The sequence below is a fragment of the Ranitomeya imitator genome, chromosome 5, assembly GCF_032444005.1.
Source record: "Ranitomeya imitator isolate aRanImi1 chromosome 5, aRanImi1.pri, whole genome shotgun sequence".
Classification (NCBI taxonomy): domain Eukaryota; kingdom Metazoa; phylum Chordata; class Amphibia; order Anura; family Dendrobatidae; genus Ranitomeya; species Ranitomeya imitator.
Window position 1 is genome coordinate 564,535,188 of NC_091286.1, and position 16,348 is coordinate 564,551,535.

At 48.1% G+C, this 16,348-nt stretch overlaps 1 protein-coding gene across 2 annotated transcripts in view; it reads right to left on the reverse strand.

The window, feature by feature from the left end:
- The window catches only part of SEPTIN2 (septin 2), a 78,811-nt gene extending 68,355 nt beyond the window's left edge, over positions 1-10,456 (reverse strand). Inside the window, exon 1 of one of the 2 annotated variants that reach the window (XM_069727716.1) lies at positions 10,381-10,456. The gene's annotated coding sequence lies outside the window, so the exon portion shown is untranslated. The other variant, XM_069727717.1, reaches the window with a different exon arrangement.
- Between the last annotated feature and the right edge of the window lie 5,892 nt (positions 10,457-16,348).

Genomic DNA, 16,348 nt, shown 5'->3' on the forward strand with positions numbered 1-16,348 from the left:
ACCATCAGTAACGGAGAGGCTTATCTATGCATCAAACGTGACGAGAATCACCGGTATTAACATGATAGCAATCACCCAATGGAAATGCAAACCGCTCATTTGTTGGCTCGCTTATGGCGCAAAAAAGAAATTGTTACCAGCAGCAGCACCGAATATGGGGACAGCTATGGTGTTAGCAATCGTTCTGAGAGTAAGTTCGGAAGTGCTCGATACAGGGAACTGGCAGCAAGAATCCGAGCCTGACTGCACCGACATCTACTACTGGCTGAAACACCCTGATCTAGCAGGGGACCAGAACTACCAGATTAGTCCACCGCTTCCCCCATCAGGGTTTTCCCAGGGCTGCTAGATGGAAACAGCAGGACTATCCCACTAATCTGTTCTCACTTCCAGCAGCGCTGGGAAGAGCCGGCCGGGTGCAGTAATCCAGTCTCTGCCTATGGGCCTGAAAATTAAGTGTTCTCTTAAACACGAGAGTTTTCCAATGAATATTATACCTAGCTGCAATCATACAGTCAGGCTGCAATTCATATTTCTCAGGGTTTGGGCAGCATAAATTGAATGACAGGTTCCCTTTGGATACATTGAAGGTCCAAAATTAGTGTAAGACACGTGAGAATAGAAGTGTACTCATCTACTATATAATTGTCTACGGGTCACTTCCGTCTGTCTGTCTGTCCCGAAAGTACCGTGTCGCTGATTGGCACAGTCCGGCCGAGAATTAGTCCCTCCCTACTTCCGTCCAGTCAGTGCCCGGCGCCCGCTCCATACTCCCCTCCAGTCAGCGCTGACACAGAGTTAACGACAGTGTTAATGGACCGCATTATGCCGCGGCTAACGCACTCCGTTACCGCTGCTATTAACCCTGTGTGACCCACTTTTTACTATTGATGCTGCCTATGCACCATCAATAGTAAAAAGATCTAATGTTAAAAATAATTAAAAAAATTAAAAATCATTATATACTCACCTTCTGTCGGCCCCCCGAATACAGCCCAGGCCTTTCCCGCTCCTTGCGACGGTCCGGTCCATGCATTGCGGTCTCGCGAGATATTGACGTGCGGTCTCACAAGACCGCTACATCATCAAGCCGGCGCGACCAATCAGCGACATTGGCGCGGGATCTAATGTTAAAAGTAATAAAAAAGCATTATACACTCACCTTCCAGACCCAGCCCAGGCCTTTCCCGCTCCTCGCGATGCTCCGGTGACCGGTCCATGCATTGCGGTCTCGCGAGATGATGACGTATCGGTCTCGCGAGACCGCTACATCATCTCGCGAGACCACATTGCACTCTTGGGACCGGAGCGTCGCGAGAACCATCAGTAAACGCCTCGGCTGGATCCGGGGGCCGACGGAGGGTGAGTATATAACTATTTTTTATTTTAATTCTTTTTTTATCAGGAATATGGTGCCCACATTGCTATATACTACGTGGGCTGTGTTAGATACTGCGTGGGCTGTGCTATATACTACATCTCTGTGCTGTATACTATGTGGGCTGTGCTATATACTATGTGGCTGGGCAATATACCACATCGCTGTGCTCTATACTGCATGGGCAGTGTTATATACTACTCTGTGCTATATAGTACGTGGCTGGGCAATATACTACGTGGCCTGTGTTGTATACTGCATGGGCAGTGTTATATACTACTCTGTGCTATATACTACGTGGCTGGGCTATATACTATGTCTCTGTGCTATATACTACGTGGCCTGTGTTATATACTGCATGGGCAGTGTTATATACTACGTCTCTGTGCTATAGACTACGTGGCTGGGCAATATACTACGTGGCAATTTGAACCATGCTTCACTAATTGCTCGTGGCCGGCCGAATCCTGAGTGTAAATTGCATTATTCTGAAAACTTTGTAAATAATCTATATACAGATTCTAGGATACCCGATGCGTTAGAATCGGGCCACCATCTAGTCTAATATATAATTGACAATCGGCGCTGTCACAGCTTCCGGCGATTGTGTCGCTATCCCACAATCCACCGTGGCAGGAAGGCCACGAACTGTGCCTCCACAAGTGCCAAAAACTGCACCGCTATTCCATCGGGAGATCAGCAGCGCTCATCTCCCGCCGCAGGGAGGTCAATGGCAAAGCAGCCGGGAGATTAGCGGCGCCAGCCACTCATCTCCCGGCTGCTCGCATCGGAACTATGCCGACCTCCATAATGGAACACCCAAGTTATGGGTATTCCGATATGGCGGTCGGGATTCTTATCCCCCGCCAAGGCGCGCAGCACCGCTCATTGGCTGAGCGCCCCTGGCCTCAGCCAATGTGTGGCGTGGGATTCAAATCCCCCGCCAAAGCTCAATTTGAATCCCCGTCTGCCGGCTGAGCCACTGAGCGGTGCCGCGCGCCTTGGCGGGGGATTTGAATCCCATGCGGCACCACTCATTGGCTCAGCCGGCGGGGGATTTGAATCCCGTGCGGCACCACTCATTGGCTCAGCCGGCGAGGGATTTGAATCCCGTGCGGCACCACTCATTGGCTCAGCCGGCGGGAGGTTTGAATCCCGTGCGGCTCATTGGCTGAGCACTCCTGATGCAATAGCATCAGGCCTATTTCTAGTCTACACACTAATCAAACCGCTTTTTTTTTTGTTTTTTACAGGTCTGTGCATGAGCTGTATATTAAGGGGTTGTCTATGTCCAAATACATAAATAAGTTCAAAATGGCATAAAAAGAGAATGAAGCGACGTTGATGCCTTGAAAAGCTTCAGTGCCTACTTCTTGTTCCTACTTGGTACATAGGAAGTGGTGGCTCAGATAACTGGCGGCAGGTATGACCTTCCTCCGACGGCAGCTGGTGACGAGATATATACAACGACTTTTGTACATTACAATTCACATAGGTTGCCCCTTAGTAGAATACCCCTGAATTGGGGATATAAGTACCACTAAATACTAGAACATAAATCACATGGTTTTGGTGATAATACTACACAGTAAATTCCAAAACAAGAGGTACTTTCTAAATAAAATATAGTTTATTACACAAAAATTAAAACATACGTAGACATCAAATGACAAAAAGGATTAAACACAAAATCTCACAAAAAAGGGCACAGAAACCACTAAAGAGTATATACCGTACAGTTGCTAAGGTGGGGCCCCGACATGGGATACTCACCACACACGGGGATATGAACACACACACAAAATGTGCTTGAACACATATCACCCTCAGCACACATTTCACCACACATACACCAACCTCGCCACATAAAAGTCGAAACACAAAAGTCGCCGCTCAAAACTCGCCACGTGCAAAACTCGCCACATGCAAAAACTAGGCTCACGCAAAACTCGCCACAAGTGTAAAACTCACCTCATGGAAAACTCGCCACACGCAAAACTTGCACACGCGGAAAAATTGCCACATGCACAAAAGTTGCAACACATGCAAAAGTTGCCTCACACAAAACTTGCACATACTCAAAAGGTACTACACATAAAACTCACCAAGCGCAAAACTCGCCATGCGCAAAACTTGCTGCACACAATTTGCTACACTAACCTGTCACATGCAACTCGACACACAAAAAGTTGCTACACGCATGTAGCCACACAAAACTCATCTCACAAAAGTAGCTACATGCATGTCGCCACACACAACTCAACACACACAACTTGACAAACGAAACTCGCCCTAAAACACACACAAGTCTGGTATTATCCTTCAAAAATAAAAATCTGATTAATAAGCAGACAAACTACAAGAGCAACAAATGTACCATGTAGGAAATACGGCAGCTGTCGGTCACATGACCTGTCTATTATGTGTATGTGTGAGCTAATATATACTGCCAGGGGGAGGGCTTCCTGTTGGCTGGGGATTTATCAGGCTGCCAATTTAGCTTACAAATACTGAGGTAAAAATACTGACCAAATAATGTGTGAATGCGTTCTAATACAGGAGGAGATGACACACAGGTATATACTATATACAGGAGAGATGGCACACAGGTATATACTATATACAGGAGGAGATGACACACAGATATATACTATATACAGGAGGAGATGACACACAGATATATACTATATACAGGAGGAGATGACATGGACGCCTCCTGAAGAAGCCGTCAGTGAAACGCGCGTTGGGGCAGAGGGACGCCGAGGAGAGACCACACTATATACTGCGGGTAACGAGCATCTTTTCATGCCGACTTTGGCACTTACCACTTTAGTCATTGGGGCTTCCCCCCTTAGAGTACCATATGTGTCACTTGCACAATATAGGATGGTCTAAAAATTTAGACAGGAACACATGATACAACATATGGTTCATACTAGATTATGATCTTTTCTATTAGTGGGGTATATTGCCTCTCTTTACTTTACATTACCGCAAAATTATAGTATTTAGTGGTTCTCCCATGGTTATGTCCCTCTTTTTAGTGGTTTCTGTACCCTTTTTTGTGAGTTTTTGTGATTTTGTGTTTAATCCTTTTTGTCATTTGATGTCTACGTATGTTTTAATTTTTGTGTAATAAACTATATTTTATTTAGAAAGTACCTCTTGTTTTGGAATTTACTGTGTAGTATTATCACCAAAACCATGTGACTTTTGTACATTGTGGAGCCGTCAAGGTTGTCAGACAATGGAATCAGGTGATATTGGCAATTTAGACAAAGCAACTAAACAATTGATATTTGCTATGATTGATGACCTAATTTGTCGTTTGACCTGAATTACTTCAACTAAAGCAATTGTGAACAGAAAAAAAAAGATTAAAAAAATTAAAATCTATATTTATATGAGAAGTATCTTTATAAAAACATACACCGAATCAGCATAGCTTCCTATAAAAAATATGGCAAAGTATTGTAATAACCAGTAAAATTGACATAACTTTGGATATTAACGTAATATTTGTATCTTATCCCTGCATGTTTTAGTGCAGAAATTCCAAAAATCCAGCAGCTGGACCAGTTAGCGCCTCTTCAATAAGTGATAACTTGCTGATCGCTGTGAGTCCTACAGCTATGGGGCTCTGCAGTATTCAGTCTGTAGGGGTTGGACATGAGCCCCACTGCTCCAACAGTCAGTGGGACTGCTAGAGAAAGCCGGGTACACAACTCATATCTGCACAACTCCAGTGGCCACCCAACAATGGAAGTCATGATGCTCTGCTCAACTAACCACAGCAAATTACGTCTGATCTACCGGTCATCAGTGGTCCGGTGACTCTCCAGTAGTCCTGGAGAGGTGGGAGCTGACAGATAAAGAGAAGAGCGAACGTGCTCAGATATCATGTTATCCGAGTATCTTGGGCATGCCCGGAAAATATGTTTAAAGGGAACCTGTCACCCCCAAAATGGAAGGTGAGCTAAGCCCACCAGCATCAGGGGCTTATCTACAGCATTCTGGAATACTGTAGATAAGCCCCGGATGTATCCTGAAAGATAAGAAAAAGAAGTTAGATTATAACTGGGCGGGCGGTCCGATCCAATGGGCGTCGCGTTCCGGTCCAGCGCCTCCCATCTTCATCAGATGACGTCCTCTTCTTGTCTTCACGCTGTGGCTCCAGCGCAGGCATACTTTATTTGCCCTTTTGAGGGCAGAGCAAAGTACTGCAGTGCGCAGGCGCCGAGCCTCTCTGACCTTTCCTGACACCTGCACACTACAGTACTTTGCTCTGCCCTCAACAAGGCAGACAAAGTACGCCTGTGCTGGAGCCGCAGCGTGAAGACAAGAAGAGGATGTCACCGTAAGATAGGAGGCGCCGTACCCGGACCGCGATGCCCATCGTACCGGGACCGCCCCTGGGTGAGTATAATCTAATCTCTTTTTCTCATCTTTCAGGTTACATCAGGGGCTTATTTAGGCTAGGTTCACATTGCGTTAGGGCACTCCGTTTAGCGCATAGCGCTACGGACTGCGCTAACGCAATGTTCCAAAAGGGATCGCGTTTGCCAATCCCGCTAGCGCAGATACCCGATCTGCGCTAACAAGGAACGGACCTCGGACGCTGCAAGCAGCGTCCGCGGTCCGTCCGTAACTAACGGGACATCGCTAGTGCGTGCCGAAAATGGCATGCGCTAGAGATCCGTTAGCACATTGCCGTCAATGGGTGCGCTAACGGATCAGTTGCATGGCGTTAATTGCGACAATTTCGCCATGTAATGGAGTCCGCTAGCGTTAACCCATTAACGCAATGTGAACCTAGCCTACAAGTCCCTGTGGTTGCATGTTTTGCAGAGGTTAGACAATCCCCCATGTGTGGCTGATAAACAGGGATTCCCCCATGTATTGCGGCTATCTAACAAACTCCTCACCTAATCGCCCCCAAGACTTCTCCAGAACATCCCCCCATCCTCTGGAATTCTGTGCCCAAACACGTCCGACTATTAACCACATTCGGATCCTTCAGACGGAACCTGAAAACCCATCTCTTCAAGAAAGTCTACAGCCTGCACTGACCCCGCTGCCTCCTCACCACCACCGGAGCTATCGCCTCATCACCACCGGAGCTCCTGCAACCCTCAACCTACTGTCTCCTTCCCCACCATCCTGTAGAATGTAAGCCCGCAAGGGCAGGGTCCTCGCCCCTCTGTACCAGTCTGTCAGTTTGTTTACTGTAAGTGATATTTGTATTTTGATGTAACCCCTTCTCATGTACAGCACCATGGAATCAATGGTGCTATATAAATTAATAATAACAAACAGGGAACCCCCCCATGTGTTGCGGCTGTGTAACAGCCGTGAATCATGCAGCTGCAGGGACTCAGATTATTCGAGCACGCCCAAAATACTCTGATAACACCCCATGTTCGCTCATCACTAACAAGTAACACTTTTTTTGCCATGATCCCTTTCCTGTAACCATTTCTGAAAATCCCTTTTAATCTTTGTCAAGACGACAACATTGTCATCCCATTTACAGATCTGTAAAGCTGTAACACAAATGTTCCCATGATCATTACTACAGATGCTTCGCGTAAAGAATTCTTAGTCTCCAAGTGGCGGACGCCATAATGCAGACTGCTATTCGTAGACATCTGGTCTGTGCATTGCAAGGGGGACACCACCCTGAACTGCTTCACATACATCACATAACACTGGATGCCAGTCATGGTGCTTGTATTACTACACGGAGCTCTGGTCTGGGCCACGGCTGGACTCATGCAGATTTAGTTCAGATTTTGAAGAATAAAGGGAGCGACATCATTTTATCAAATACGGTGAAGTCAATCATAAAATAGAGATCCTGCCTATGCACAGCACTGCCAGGGCCGCACTGTAAGACTAGGCCGTCATGACCCGGGATTGCTGTGGATTTTACATCCTGCACACGGTAAATCTGAGATGGCATACAGGAGCAGCAAAGCGGAGGAGGTTTCAGCAAATCACACGCTGCTAACAATTTCAGCACAGCGCGTAAATTCATGGCACAGACTGGATTGTGGCATTAATAAGGAAGTCAAGGTCTACAGGAAAATCTCATTTTTATCAGAAACAAGTTATTACCCATTCATGGGATGGGGGAGTAGGCGATCCTTGATTGGTCCAACCAGGCACTTGTTTCGCCATTAGGGCTTTTTCAGATGTCCATGATCATCAGGCCGACCTCTGATCGCAATGCGCTGACAGTCTGCGCGTCTCCCAACCACAGTGTGACAGCTTCATATACTGGAGGCAGTAACGCTCGGTCAGTCCACGCACTGTGATCAGAGATCTGCCCAATGATCATGGACGTCAGAAAGCGGCCTTAGCATGGAGCACAGATGTGTGTGCGATGACTGCTCCATTCAATCTCTATGGGGCTGCTGGATAAATCAGAGCACGGCGCTCCACAGGACCACTAGGAATGAACAGAGCACTGGTCGGGGCATACAAGTCCCTGTTCTGCTGCACGGTGCGAATCTCACCTATTAGACCCCCAAGATCAGTAAGAGATCTATACTGTTTATAGGAGAAAACGTATCATCAACAGAGAAACCATTTAAAGGGAATCTGTCACCAGATTTTTGTCATCTAATCTGAAAGCAGCAACATTTAGAGACAGAGAACCCGATTCCAGTTATTTATCACTATTAGGCTGCTTGCTGTAGTTTTGTTAAAAATCATAGTTTTGTCAGAAGTAAACCACTAAAGGACTATTAAATCTGCCATGTAGCCCTCCATATTCATGAGCTCTAGAAATCATTGCCCCCACCATTAATTGGCAGCTTTCTGCCTATGCACTATGTACACAGAAAGCAGCCAATCTGTGGGGTGAGCAGGATTTTATGAAAAGGACAGAAAGCAGCCAAGTAAGTGACATGTCTGGAATCAGGGTCTCTGCCCTATATTATGCTGCTTTCAGATGTGGAAGAAGAATTTTGGTGACAGAAAAAACTGAGGGGCGTAATAGTCAGTCTGCCAACAATGATACTGATGAGAATTGAGCCCTCCCCACCCCCCATGGTCCAGCATACCCCTCCCTACACCCCGCTGTCCGGCAGACCCCTCCCTACACCCCGCGGTCCGGCAGACCCCTCCCTACACCCCGCGGTCCGGCAGACCGCTCCCTACACCCCGCGGTCCGGCAGACCTCTCCCTACACCCCGCGGTCCGGCAGACCTCTCCCTACACCCCGCAGATCTCTCCCTACACCCCGCGGTCCGGCAGATCTCTCCCTACAGCCCGCGGTCCGGCAGATCTCTCCCTACAGCCCGCGGTCCGGCAGATCTCTCCCTACAGCCCGCGGTCCGGCAGATCTCTCCCTACACCCCGCGGTCCGGCAGATCTCTCCCTACACCCCGCGGTCCGGCAGATCTCTCCCTACACCCCGCGGTCCGGCAGATCTCTCCCTACACCCCGCGGTCCGGCAGATCTCTCCCTACACCCCGCGGTCCGGCAGATCTCTCCCTACACCCCGCGGTCCGGCAGATCTCTCCCTACACCCCGCAGTCCGGCAGATCTCTCCCTACACCCCGCGGTCCGGCAGATCTCTCCCTACACCCCGCGGTCCGGCAGATCTCTCCCTACACCCCGCGGTCCGGCAGATCTCTCCCTACACCCCGCGGTCCGGCAGATCTCTCCCTACACCCACGGTCCGGCAGATCTCTCCCTGCACCCCGCGGTCCGGCAGATCTCTCCCTACACCCCGCGGTCCGGCAGATCTCTCCCTACACCCACGGTCCGGCAGATCTCTCCCTACACCCCGCGGTCCGGCAGATCTCTCCCTACACCCACGGTCCGGCAGATCTCTCCCTGCACGCCGCGGTCCGGCAGATCTCTCCCTACACCCCACGGTCCGGCAGATCTCTCCCTACACCCCGCGGTCCGGCAGATCTCTCCCTGCACCCCGCGGTCCGGCAGATCTCTCCCTACACCCCGCGGTCCGGCAGATCTCTCCCTACACCCCACGGTCCGGCAGATCTCTCCCTACACCCCGCGGTCCGGCAGATCTCTCCCTGCACCCCGCGGTCCGGCAGATCTCTCCCTGCACCCCGCGGTCCGGCAGATCTCTCCCTGCACCCCGCGGTCCGGCAGATCTCTCCCTACACCCACGGTCCGGCAGATCTCTCCCTGCACCCCGCGGTCCGGCAGATCTCTCCCTACACCCCGCGGTCCGGCATATCTCTCCCTACACCCACGGTCCGGCAGATCTCTCCCTGCACCCCGCGGTCCGGCAGATCTCTCCCTACACCCCGCGGTCCGGCAGATCTCTCCCTACACCCCGCGGTCCGGCAGATCTCTCCCTACACCCACGGTCCGGCAGATCTCTCCCTGCACCCCGCGGTCCGGCAGATCTCTCCCTACACCCCGCGGTCCGGCAGATCTCTCCCTACACCCCACGGTCCGGCAGATCTCTCCCTGCACCCCGCGGTCCGGCAGATCTCTCCCTACACCCCGCGGTCCGGCAGATCTCTCCCTACACCCCGCGGTCCAGCAGATCTCTCCCTGCACCCCGCGGTCCGGCAGATCTCTCCCTACACCCCGCGGTCCGGCAGATCTCTCCCTACACCCCGCGGTCCAGCAGATCTCTCCCTGCACCCCGCGGTCCGGCAGATCTCTGCCTCCAGCACATCCCGGCTGTGATCCTGCATCCTCTGCTGTCTGGGAGGATCCTGACACACCCTGATGTCAGCCTCTGGTCCACTATCCGCCCACAGCCCAGTGGAGACTGCACGAAGACCACACATCAATAGATGAGGCCAAAAGCACTAGAAGTTCCAACACACAGACCTGAAGATTGTAATTTCATCTCAGCAGCAGCGGAAACCGCTTCAGGTCACATTAGCGGAGCGGAGTACAATTATCAGCCATGCACACTGACAGACACTGCCCTCGGCCCGCGGACAGGACTACAGCAGACAATGCGGAACCCGCCGGTAACCTCGCTCCCCGCCCGCTCCTATTATTACCTCTCGGTTTCCGGTGCCGAACAAGCCCAGCTAAAAAGTTGCAACCTGAAGCAAACTCCCGTCAGAACCGCCTCAAACCGCCCACTGCTTCCGACAGCCAATCAACGATCTCCAAGCAGCCAGCTGAACTTCAAACAACCAATAGAACAATCTTGAACGCTGCCGGGAGTCTGATTGACAGCTGATTCCAGCCAATCAGCAAGTTTCTAACGGAGAAAGTGACCACACACCCTCCCCTATGTGGGCGTGGCGTAGAATAGCTCATGCCCCTTGCGCGCTGGACAGTAATGGTCTAGTGAGGAGGTGGAGGGCGTCTGCCAACCGGGAGAGAGCGGAGCGGTCGGTGCGGCTCCGGGGACTTCCTCTCTGCAGGCTGTAATTACGGTTCCTTGCTGGTACTTTAGCAATAAGGCCTTTTGTTAACCCCTTCACTCCCGAGCCTCTTTTCACCTTCCTGACCAGTCCAAATTTTACACTTCTGACCACTGCGTCACTCTACGAGGTTATTGCTCTTGAACACTTCAGCGGATCCCACGGATTCCATAGATTGCTTTTTTTCCTGACGTATTGCACTTTATGATGATGGTGGTAAAATGTTTTCGATATGACTTGTGTTTAGTCGTGAAACAATTGGAAATTTGGAGAAAATTTCGCAATTTTCAAACTTTTAATTTTTATGTCCTTAGATCAAAGAGTTATGTGACACAAAATAGTTAATAAATAACATTTCCCACATGTCTCCTTTACATCAGCACCATTTTTGAAACACATTTTGTTGTTAGGAAGTTATAAGGGTTAAAAGTTGACCATCGATTTCTAATTTTTACAACAAATTTTACAAAACCATTTTTTTTAGGGGCCACCTCACATTTAAAGTGACTTTGAGGGGTCTATATGACAGAAAATACCCAAAAGTGACACCATTCTAAAAACTGCACCCCTCAGGGTGCTCAAAACCACATTGAAGACGTTTATTAACCCTTCAGGTGCTTCACAGGAATTAATGGACTGTGGGAAAAAAATTAACATTTTAACTCTTTTTCACAAACATTTTACGTTAACCATTTTTTTTTATTTTCACAAGGGTAACAGGAGAAAATGGACCTCAAAATGTAAGCAATTTTTCCTTGGCACACCGATTCCCCATATGTGGGGGAAATCTACTGTTTTTGTGCATAGCAGAGCTCGGAAGGGAAGGAGCACCGTTTGACTTTTCAATGCAAAATTGACTGGAATTGAGATCAGACGCCATGTCACGTCTGGAGAGCCCCTGATGTGCCTAAACAGTGTAACACCCCAACAAGTGACCTCATTTTGGAAACTAGACCCCTCAAGGAACTTATCTAGATGTGTGTTGAGCACCTTGAACCCTCCAGGTGCTTCACAAGTTTAGAACGTTAAGCTGTAAAAATAAAAAAATCTAATTGTTCCCGCAAAAATATTCTTTTAGCCCCAACTTTTTTATTTTCACACGGATAACAAGAGAAAATGCACCATGCAATTTGTTGTACAAATTCTCCTGAGTGCACCAATACCCCATATTTGGGGGGGAAATGTACTATTTGAGCGCACGGCAGTAGAGATGAGCGAATTTGAATGGGCCCCTGCTTATTCGGCAAGCTATAGCGCTTACCGAATAATCTGCTAAGGGAACCCGGATACATGAAGCGCGCCGGCTGATCAGCTGTTCGGCTCCGCAGCTGCATGTGTCGCGGCTGTGACACAATCGCAACACATGTATGGAGAGCAAAATCCGGGTTCCCTCTGCAGCTTATTCGGTAAGCGCTATAACTTGCCGAAAAAGCAGGGATTCAATCAAATTAACTCATCTCTATACAGTAGGGATCAAAAAGGAAGGAGTGACGTGTTTTGAAACACAGACTTTGATGGAATGGTCTGCGGACGCCATGTCGCATTTGAAGAGCCCCTGATGTGCCTAACAGTGGAAACCCCCCACAAGTGACCCCATTTTGGAAACTAGACCCCCTCAAGGAACTTATGTGTGTGGAGAGCACCTTGAACCCACAGTTGCTTCACAGAATTTTACAACGTTGATATGTAAAAATGAGAAAAAAAATATTTTTCCCATATAAGGGTATGTGCACACCTTGCGGATTCTGTGCGGATCCGCAGCTTTTTTATGAGGTGCAGAAACGCTGCAGATCCGCAATTGATTTACAGTACAATGTAAATCAATGAGAAAAAAAAAATGTTGTGCACACTTTGCGGAAAAGCTGCGCAAGACTGGGGAGGCCTCCACCCCTCTTTTTTTGAGCTGTGCGCACAGGAGCCGTTCTGTCCAGCGTGTCCACATGGACATTCCTTTTCTGAATCCTGCTCATACAGGTATTGTACATGTGACCAGGTTTTAAATACATCAGATAGGGATTACATACATTAGTTCGGACTGCTCTGATATGGGTATACCTTGACGTTTGGTAGAGCGGCTTAATATACATTTTTTGCAAAAAACTTATCAACCTAATACCCTGTTTTTTCCATCTTTTTACTAGCACTTGCTGTCCACTGTGATTTTTTTGCAACAGTGTGTTTTTGGTTTTACTGTGCTTTTTTGTGTTTTCAGGCTTAAAAGAAGTAGCATGTCACTTCTTTTTTGTGAATCTGCAGCGGTTTTGCACCCTTTCCATTATAGAAAACCGCAGGGGTAAAAACCGCAGCAAATCCGCAAGAAAAACGCAGCAAAAATGCACAAAAAACGCTGCAGAACCCCAGGTGCGTTTTCTGCCGGGAGAGGCAGAATCCGCACCAGAAATTCCTAAGCCTAATCCGCAACGTGTGCACATAGCCTAAATGTTTTGACCCTCAAATTTTTTCATTTTCACAAGGATAGCGGGAGAAAATTGTCCCAAATATTTGTTACACATGATTATGCCAATGACCCACGTGGTCAAAAACTACTTTTGAGGCACAGTGCAAAGCTCAAAAGGCAAGGAGCATCATGATAGAGTTCAGATTTTACTAGGCTGGTTTGAGAGTGACATGTTGCATTGGCAGAGCCCCTGAGGTAGCAGAATCCCCCCCCCCCCTTCCCCATATGTGACCTCCAGGCACAGACTGGGGCTGAAATTCAGTCCTGGCATTTGACATCACACAGGCCCATTTCTCCCCGTCCCCATGAACCAGATGGGATATATTACTAATATTACAATATTACCCTGGATGGAAAAAAGGAAGATTTTCTACAAGACCATTATTTCTAATCATACCCATAGCCTGCTGGAGTAAGTGATTGAGTCAGCAACTTTGTGCTCCATTACAACTCTTACAAGTATGGATATCATGAGAACACCAATTCTATTAACAACGTAATAGACAAAGCAGCCCATGACCAGACAGGCCCTTCTGGCATTTGCCAGAATTGCCAGATGGCCAGTCCGGCCCTGGTGACCTCATTTTACAAACTACACCTGTCAATGAATTCATCTAGGGGAACAGTGATTATTAGTGATGAGTGAATATACTCGTTACTCGAGATTTCTCGGGGGGTCCTCCGAGTATTTTTTAGTGCTTGGAGATTTTGTTTTTATTGCCGCAGCTGAATTATTTACATCTGTTAGCCAGCATAAGTACATGTGGGGGTTGCCTGGTTGCTAGGGAATCCCCACATGTACTTATGCTGGCTATCAGATGTAAAACATTCAGCTGCGGCAATAAAAACTAAATTTCCGAGCACAAACAAATACTCGGAGGACCCCCGAGCGTGCTCGAGAAATCTCGATTAACGCGTATATTCGCTCATCACTAATGATTATATTGACACCACAGTAGGGTCACAATATTTTATACCATTGGGCAGTGAAGAAAAAATAATTACATTTTTACCACTAAAATTTTGTTTTAGCCCCAGATTTTACATTTTCACAAAGGGAAATTGGAAAAATGTCACCAAAATTTGTCCAAAATTTCTACTGAATCTAGGATTACCCTATGTGTGGCTGTACAGTGCTGCTTAGCCATTCGCTGAGACTCGGGAGGGACGGAGCGCTATTTTCCTCGTGGAGCGACCATTTTCCTGGAATAGTTTGCGGACTCCATACACAGAGCTCCTAAGTGCTAGAAGAACAGAATCTCCCCTGAAGTGACAAGATTTGGAAAATTATACCCCCTTGGGAATTTATCCACAGGTGTAGTGACGATTTTGTCTCAATGGGTGTTTTCCAGAAACAAGCAGCAGTGGATGTTGTTTAGTGAAAGTTGCAAACTGCCCCTGTAGTAACCAGTACGTTGCAGTCACCAGTATATGGTAGTGCCTAGCCCGGGCTTCTGGAGACACGCACCTGTAAATTAGACGTGCTGTCATTGCTACAGCGATGCCAAACACGTGGGCACTAAATGTGGATTAGGCACACTGGGGCTCAGAAAGGAGGGGGCCTTTGGATTTGGGAGGGCAGAATTTTTTGGGGGCGCGAGGAGCCGTTTAGCTTCTCCAGAGCCTTTGTACTACCAGTAACGTGGAAGCCCCCTGTATTTCCGTTACAAGATGATGGAGTGGGAACTTGCTTTTTTTGTGGATTGACTTGAAGCTTTTATTGGGATTTGGGAACATTCTACATAACGTTTGGGATCACATTTATCCTATGCTGAGCACTTACACAACGGTTTCCATCTCAATCTCCAAGTGATGTGATTCAGATGAAAGCCCTGATGGATCCATTCACTATAATGAGGGGAAAGATTTATTTCTCCAGCGATGACTGTTGTTAAATAAAACTTCTCATTTATTTAGTCCCTCATTAAAAACTGGCAAACCGCAGACCATCAATAAGCAAACCAACACGTTTCAGCTTCGAAATCCTAATCATGGTCCATGATCCTGTCATTGCTGGAGAAATTCTTCTTTCCTCTCTGCGTTGCTGACACGTGTCAGACTAGGGCGGCTCTGTGCAGTGATTTTCAGCTCAACAAGGTGCATCTGAATTTGGTGAGCTGACTCCTTTCCCATTTCCTCCCTGCATATACCTTCACTATAAAGAGGCAGCAGAGTTACTCTGGATTCCATCTGGCCTCTGTTCAGCATTGTCCTTCTTTTCAGAAGTGCACAAAACTGTGGCAGGCCGTGCTTTTATGCAATCCTAAAAACACGGACACCGACGGATCACAGGCCAGACGGCGTCCACATCGCCTCCATCTGCCTCATCATAGGGAATCTTCAACTGAAGACCCCCCACAGGTCGCCCCGGAGCATGAGCATATCATTAACTCAAAACTGGAAATAAAGATTAAACAAATACAAGAGTGATTTCATCAACCAAGGTATCATTGTAATCAGTATAACGGCGCTGACCTGATACTGTAGGTTACTGTGCACAATCGTGCTGACAGGTTCCCTTTAAATAGCATAGAGACACATAGATGTTTTAATCAATATAATAAGTTACATTTTATAGGTGGTGGAAGCAAAGCTTTAGTTGTCCAATAGGACAATTTTTAAATTATGTGCTTTATTTACCTAACCACTGCAGGTTCAAATCTTTTTTTTTTTCTTGAATTTAAAGGGAACCTGTCACCCCCGTTTTTTGAGATTGAGCTATAAATACTGTTAAATAGGGCCTGCGCTGTGTGTTCCTATAGTGTATGTAGTGTACCCCGATTCCCCATGTATGCTGAGAAATAACTTACCAAAGTCGCCGTTTTCGCCTGTCAATCAGGCTGGTCAGGTCGGGAGGGCGTGGTGACATCGCTGGTTCTTCCTCAGCTTTACGTTGGTGGCGTAGTGGTGAAGACACAGCGCGCGATCTGCGCTGTCATCCCTTTCGTCGGTGGGGGCGGCCATCTTCCTGGGGCCGCGCGTGCGCAGATCGAGTGCTCTGCTGCACGGGGCTTCAGGAAAATGGCCGCGGGATGCCGCGCGTGCGCATTAGAGATCGCGGCGGCCATTTTCCCAAAGCCGAGCATCTCGGCTTTGGGAAAATGGCCGCCGCGATCTCTAATGCGCACGCGCGGCATC